The sequence below is a fragment of the Bos mutus genome, unplaced genomic scaffold (assembly GCF_027580195.1).
Source record: "Bos mutus isolate GX-2022 unplaced genomic scaffold, NWIPB_WYAK_1.1 CTG377, whole genome shotgun sequence".
Lineage (NCBI taxonomy): Eukaryota > Metazoa > Chordata > Mammalia > Artiodactyla > Bovidae > Bos > Bos mutus.
In genome coordinates this window covers 174,775-181,743 of record NW_027219863.1, presented here as the reverse complement: position 1 = coordinate 181,743, position 6,969 = coordinate 174,775, and the positions used below count along the sequence as shown (strand labels likewise).

Genomic DNA, 6,969 nt, shown 5'->3' with positions numbered 1-6,969 from the left:
GAACCATCAGAGGAGGAAGCGCACACTTGGCTCGGAGGAGCGCCATCATCCAGGGCATCCCTGGCTTCTGGGCCAAAGCTGTATCCTTTGCGCTGCTCCTTGGGGTCCGCTGCTCAGGAGGACGAGGAAGGGGAGAAGGGGCAGGAGCAGGCGGAGGGGGTGGAGGCGAGGGCACAGGAAGGGCGCCGGAGGCCACTGAAGGAAATGCGGTCCTGGGCAATTGGCAGGCTCCAAAGGCACAGCCGAGTAGGGCCTGGGCAGGGCCACAGGTGGACGTGTCGCAGCCATGCCTTTGAGTGTCTCCTTCAGGCCTGCATCTGAGGAGGCGCAGCCCCCGAGGCCTCTAAGTCAACATTGACCAGAGACGGTACACAAGAGCAGCGTTCGCAGACAGTTATTGGTGTAAATGTGGGTGATCCCGGCACATTGCTGGGACATGTGAGTCATTCACACACACACGCACGCGCGCACACACACACACACACACACACACACACACACACACATAAACACACACACACATACCCAAGAAGCCCTTTACTTTCAGACACGGTTTGTCCCAAGGACTGCAAGTCTGACCGTATAAGCAGTGACATGCCACTACCCAGCATACACAGGTCTGGAGGAGCAGAGTAGCGGTCAGAAACAGCCCCTGCTTGGGGAATGCAGATGCACACCATCCCAAGGGGCCCAGAGCCATGAGCGTGTCTGATGGTATGGCAGGTCCTGAGGATATCAGCAGTGGCCGGGCAAGAGGCAGTGCCCGCCAAGCTCCTTGCAGATGCGTGTTCCAGTATCCTTGTTCCACCCCAGACTAGGGCTGATGCTCCTGGCTCTTCTTGGCCGGCATGTGGCCTGAATGGCTCCTTGACCTAAAGCAGATTATGAGCCACCCTCAAGTCTCCGTCCTGATCAGCGACCAAGATCAAGACTTTCTCGGCTACATGATGGACTTGAAGGTCAGTGAGGGAGTCTGAGGAAGGGTGGGTATGGGACCTGGCGGGGAGTGGGAGGAACGTGTTAGCCATGTTCCTGTGCTGTGAGACTTTGGAGAGGCATCGGGGAAGCTGATCATGCCTGCCTTGGAGGCAAGCTGAGGCCCCTAGAAGCTTGCACCTTTTCCCTCCTCGCTATCCTGGCAGGTGCAGGTGCGGAGCCATCCGCCGTCCCGCTGCAAGCTGATCTTTTCCTTTCGGGACAACCCCTACTTCTTGAACTCGGTGATCATTAAGGAGTATTACCTTGACATCACTGGTAAAAGGTGGCTCCCGGGGTGATGAGTGTGGGTGTGCAAGCGTGTGGATGATGCACCTGCGGTGTCCACCCCAGTCTCCCCGGTCTGTCTGCAGGGTACAGGGCACGTCGATCCACTCCAGTCCACTGGTTCTGGGACTTTGAACGGGGAGCCCCCAACCGCAGGCTGGACACCAGGAGCCTTAACTTTCTCAACTGGCTGTCAGGCCACAACGGCCCAGAATCGAACAGGATTGCTGAGGTGGGGTTGCTTTGGGCTTGCACACAGTAGGTGGTTGATGTTGGAGTTCTTGGCTGCTCATGGGAGGGTTGGGAGCCTGGTCAGCCCCTGGCTGACCTTGCTCGTGTTGCCTGCAGATCATCAGCGAAGACGTGTGGGACGATCCCCTGAAGTACTACCTCCTCAGGAGGAAGGTTCGTCCACGAGAGATAACTGACAGAAACACATGTGGTGATGGGGTCTGGAGGTAGGCCCCGTAGGGACAGCCGAATAGTAGCTGGGACACAGTACTTTCTTTCGCAAATGGGGATGCTCAGGCTCATGCAAACTGGCTGCAGAGCCAGAGCCTGAGTCAAGCATGTAGCAGGTGACTTGCTGAGACTGGGGGCTGGGGGGGCCTCGGTGTGTCCGAGAGCGCAGTAAGTCCCCCTCCAGTCAGCTGTGGTGGCAGCGCGAGAGTCCTAGGTGATACGACTAGAGGCAGGGTGAATTAAGTGCCTGTGTCAGAATCATCTGTCCTTGGGTCCTGCCATTCCCCCGGCGTCCTTCCTCTCACTGAGTTTGAGAATGCCTGGGCCCTTCACTTCCGCCCCTTAACCTAGGATGGCCTGTCATTGAAAGGGCGTCCTGTCCAGGGCCCCAGTGCACCTGTGCGCTGACTTTGGGATCTTGTGTGAATTTCCACATCCAATACTCTGATCTCACCAGCACCACACCTGCTGAGCTTGAAGTTGCTTCAGGGAAAATCCGGACGTCTCTGGGAGGAGGTGGACAGGGAGCCCCAGGGGCAGGACATGGTGCCTAGTGACACCATCTCCGTCATTGCTGGACACGGGTCTTCGGCTCCTGAAACCCCTGTGTTCCCTGTTTGCGTCCGTGTCCACGTGCAAAGCATGTGTGTGTATACACGCGTGTGCTTGTGTCACCTGTCTTTATGCGGGGGTGTGTGTGTGTGTCCGGCCCAGGGCGGACGCAGAGATGAAGGCGACGGGAGAGGAGGTGACGAGCGACCAGAAGAGGAGGCACGAGGCGTCCCCAGGCTGACGGAGGTTGGTCACCGACTCTCCGCATGACCGTATCCAGGATGGGAATGAGGAAAAGATGGCCAGTGATACCTGCGGACCGTGGCTCGAGAAATCCGCAATTAGACCAAATCCAAAACACGCTCGCCACTTCTAACTTGTGGTTGTGTGTGCTTGGACCAGGGAGAGGGAAGTGCATGGTCTGAGGATTCCGCGAGGGCAAATCAGGTGGGGCGGGGCTTTGAAACCGCTGCCTGAGGAGCCCTCAGTCCATGGGGACGTGGGCCGGCCTCTGGAAATGGTGGGCGAGGGTACGGCTGGACCCGGGGTGGAGAGGAGGCCAAGTTCCTGTAGAGAAGAGCAGAGACCCGAAGGAGAAAGAGGCACAGATTGCCTGCTGCACTGGGGACTTGTTCCACACACGTAAGAAGGAGACCCGGGAGGGCCCTGGGCCAGTGCTGCCCAGGATCGGCCCATCGGCCCGCGCTGTCTCCACGAGGGTCTCACACACTGGCATGATGCGAAACACAACGCAAGATGTGCTAAGCTAGGCTGTCCGTGCAAAACCACAGGCACGCGAGGAGAGACAGGGTGTGAGCGTGGCAGACGCGTCAGGCATTTCCAGCCTCCTCGGCAGGGCAGAAAGGCGAGGGAGGCGCAGGTGTGGGTGTACGTGTGCGTCCCTCTGCCGGAGTGTGCCTGTGAGGGAGGGAAGAGGGAGGAAGCAAGGATGGTGGGCTACTTGCATGTGCCAAGGGACCTCGGGAGAATGGCAGACAGGGAAGCCCCTGGGGGCGGTTGAGAGCCTGCTGGTGGATTTCAGGGCCCAGGGGCTAGGCATTAGCGGCCCTGCCAAAGATACCCCATGGGTCGTGCTCCAAGTCCTGACGTGAATTCCTTCCTTCCTCTGGGGTCTTGCCCCCGGCTGTGGGGGGGCGGAGGGGCTAAGGGGTGCGTCTGCCCCAGACGGAGGTTTCTGGCAGTGTCGCTGGAGCAGAGTCTCTGATTCTGTCGTAGGGCATCTGCACCAGATGACACTCAGAGGCACCCTGCCTTCCAGGTGACCGTCTTGGATGTCCCCGGGCCCAAGCGGGGACTGGCTTCCTTGGCATGTGGGCTGTGTAGGCAAGCAGGGATGCCTGACTGTCGGGAATTCTAGCTGGGCCTAATGAGAGCAACTGAAAGAGAGTCTTGGCATTTAGCAAAGCAGTGAGGCCCGGGTGGTACAAGGCCTCTTGGTGCCTTTGAGGTAGCAAAGCTGCTTTCTGCCCAGGGAGGCATGAGCTGTGGGCCCAGACAGGGCCGGGTGCCCAGGGCAGCATCGGTTCAGGGACTGAGTGTGTCTGGGTAGTGTTAAAGAGAAGGGACGGCGTGTAGGGTTGCCGCCTTACCTTTACGGCCTCAGGTTCCGTGCCTTGTATCGGAAGAGTGCCTGTATCCACGTGCTCCTTCTTCACAAGATTGGATCAGACCCAGGCCTGTCACAGTCTCTTGGGGCCCTTGCAGGCCCGGGCGTCTCTTTGGCCTTTTCCTGCTACAGGGAGACAGGGAGACAGGTGCACTCAGCAAGCTACACAGGTGGGAAGCACAGGGGCCTCACTCGGAGTGTTGTGGGCCCTGACGGCTGGTGGGCTAGCAACAGGGCCACGCCATTGACAAGGAACGACCTAGATAGATGCACACGGAGAAAGCGGTTCTCCAAGTCAGCGGAGGCCAGCGCTCCTTGTTTTCTGGTTCCCTGAGGGAAGGCACAGACAATGGATCCGGCCAACGTGACTGGTACTGTGAAGCTGTCCAAGGTGATGGGAGAAGGCAGAACACAGGCGCCTGTCACTCAGCTGGCCACAGCGAGCAAATCCTGGGTCCTGCCCTTGCCCAAACCCCCGACAAATACTCCTGAGCGCACATCTCGGTTCCTGCACCGAACCAGGCCAGGTCCTGCACTTCTTCAAGCCCCCGACCGACACTCCTGGGCCTGCATCGGACTCTCAGGCTTGTTCCTGGCCTTAGTCAAGCCCCCGGAACACATTCCTGAGCCCACAACGCGCTCTGTACCCCTGAACTACGGTGTGTCCTCCCCTTGTTCAAGCCCCCAGGAAACACTACTGAGCCCGCGTCTCACTCGCTGCATTGAACCTGGCTGGCTCCTTGTCTTGTTCAAGCCCCCGACAGATACTCCGGAACCCACATCTCGGTCCCTGCACTGATCCCGGCTGGGTGCTGCCCTTGTTCCCGACCCCGACAAATACTCCTGAGCCCACATCTCGGGCCCTGCACTGAATCGGGTGGGCCCTGCCCATCTTCCAGCCCCGACAAAGTCTCCTGAGCCCACATCCCGGTCCCTGCACTGAAGCAGGCTGGGTGCTTCCCATGTTCAAGCCCCGACAAGCACTCCTGAGCCCACATCTCGGGCCCTGCACCGACCCAGTCTGGGTCCTGCCCTTGTTCAAGCCGCTGAACAAATACCCCTGAGCCGGCTTCTCTGTCCCTGCCGTGAACCAGGCCAGGAGCTGCACGTGTTGAAGCCACTGACCAACACTTCTGGGCCTGCATCTGATTCTCAGGCTGGTTCCTGGCCTGAGGTAAGCCCCCAGCAAACAGTATTGAGCCCACAGCTGGCTCCCTGCTCCTGAACTCAACTAAGGTGTGTCCTCCCCTTGTTCAACCCCCCCGCCCCCCACCCCCCAGGAAACACCACTGTGCCCGCATCTCACTCGCTGCATTGAACCAGGCTGGGTCCTGCGCTTGTTCAAACCCCCGACAAATCCTCCTGAGCCCACCCCTCGGTCCCTGCACTGAACCAGGCTGGATCCTCCCTTTGTTCAAGCCCCTGACAAACACACCCGACACCACCTCTCGGTCCCGTCATCGAGCCAGGCTGGGTCCTGCCCATGATCAAGCAGCCGATAAACACTCCTTGGAGCACATCTCGGTCCCTGCACTGATCCAGGCTGGATCCTGCCCTTGTTCATCCCGACAGACACTCCCGAGGCCACAGCACAGTCCCTGCCATGACCCAGGCTGGGTCCTGCCTTTGTTCAAGCCCCCGACAAACACTCTTGAGCCCACATCTCGGTCCATGCAACTGAATCGGGTCGGCCCTGCCCATGCCCAAGCTCTTTGTAGAACGCATATATCGGGTGTCAGGACTATAGGATGGCTGGTTTAGCTTGATCCTCTTGCTGCTCCAGGCCCCACAGGCTTGGGCCACAGGGCAGGCTGGGATGTGTTCTCACATGGAGAACAGAACCACTTTGAAAGGGCCTCCATAGGGTCGATGGCAGCCGTGCATGTCTCCGACACCGGTGAGTCGTGGAACTTAACGGGGAGCTGTCCTTAGCGTCTCCCTGGCCGGCATTCGCACAAGGTTCAGGGGGGTCCCTCATGCCAGCAGAGCGGACCTCGTTTCTCCCTCTGCGCACAGTGTGGCCACGGCCCCTCAGGCTTGTGCAGCTTTCACGTCGGCCCAGCGAGGGAGGGAGGGTCGCCCGTCCCCTTCTGCGCTTCAGCAGTGACCGCCCACTGTTGGCTTTCAAGGTCGAGAAAGCACTCTCCGAACGTGTGGACGAAAACCCTCTGAACTCCCACCGGTGAAACTCACTCAGGACGAGAAGGGCTTGCCTTCACGCCAAGGATAAGCGTCTCTTCTGAGCGCTGGTGTCCACAGAGTTGCAGACGGCAACAGCACTACTTAGAGAGACGGAGACACACAGACACCAGCGCCTGCTACACACGCGGAAGGATTGCCCAACACAGTGCTATGCCAGAAGCAAAGATACAGAGACACAGAGCGAGCGCTGTACACTAAGGCGCTGGTGTTCCCGAACAGTGGAGATCCACTGTAGCCCTGTAGGTGGGGTTCTTCCCTACTCCCCTAGCATCCGGACAGCAGCAGGCTCTCTGTCCCTTGAAGAAAAGTATCCAGCCCCTTGGCACCCCTGCGTATCCCTTGGATACTCAGGGAGAGCTCTCAGTTATTGCCAGTCCCAGGGGACACAGGAGTGTGCGGTTCGGATTGCGGAGCAGGAACCCGTGCTTGGAATTTCCAGAGCCAGGTCAATGACAGCGCCTGGGGCTAGCCCGGCCACATGCAAAACCCTGTCCCTCCCTGGAGCAGAATCTGGCCACGTGGGGGCGCTGGAGCAGCACAGGAAGCCCGGAAGATGCCCTCCGGTCTGGGGGCGTGTCCATAAGAGTGCCGCCCCCTACCCTGTCGGCCATTGGTCTAGATTTGGGCCAGCAGTCTGTGCATGGCTCACAGCCTAGGCCCCCGCCTGTTCGCCTGATCTCCTAGGGCCCGTTCACCCCGTCCTGCGTTTCTGGCACCCCTTTCTTCGGCCTCACGCCAACACCCCCACACACCAGCCCCCGCCTTCTGACAATCCCCCTCACTGCCCGCCCCCAAAAGAGCTAGTCGGTCCCACAGGTTTACTGCAGCCTGGGCCGCCATTACGCCCCACTTGTTGTGCTCTT

The 6,969-nt window shown here is 59.5% G+C and overlaps 1 pseudogene; it reads left to right on the top strand.

The window, feature by feature from the left end:
- Positions 1 to 4: 4 nt before the first annotated feature.
- LOC138986997 (testis-specific Y-encoded protein 1-like) lies at positions 5 to 1,691 on the top strand (annotated as a pseudogene).
- Positions 1,692 to 6,969: the final 5,278 nt, after the last annotated feature.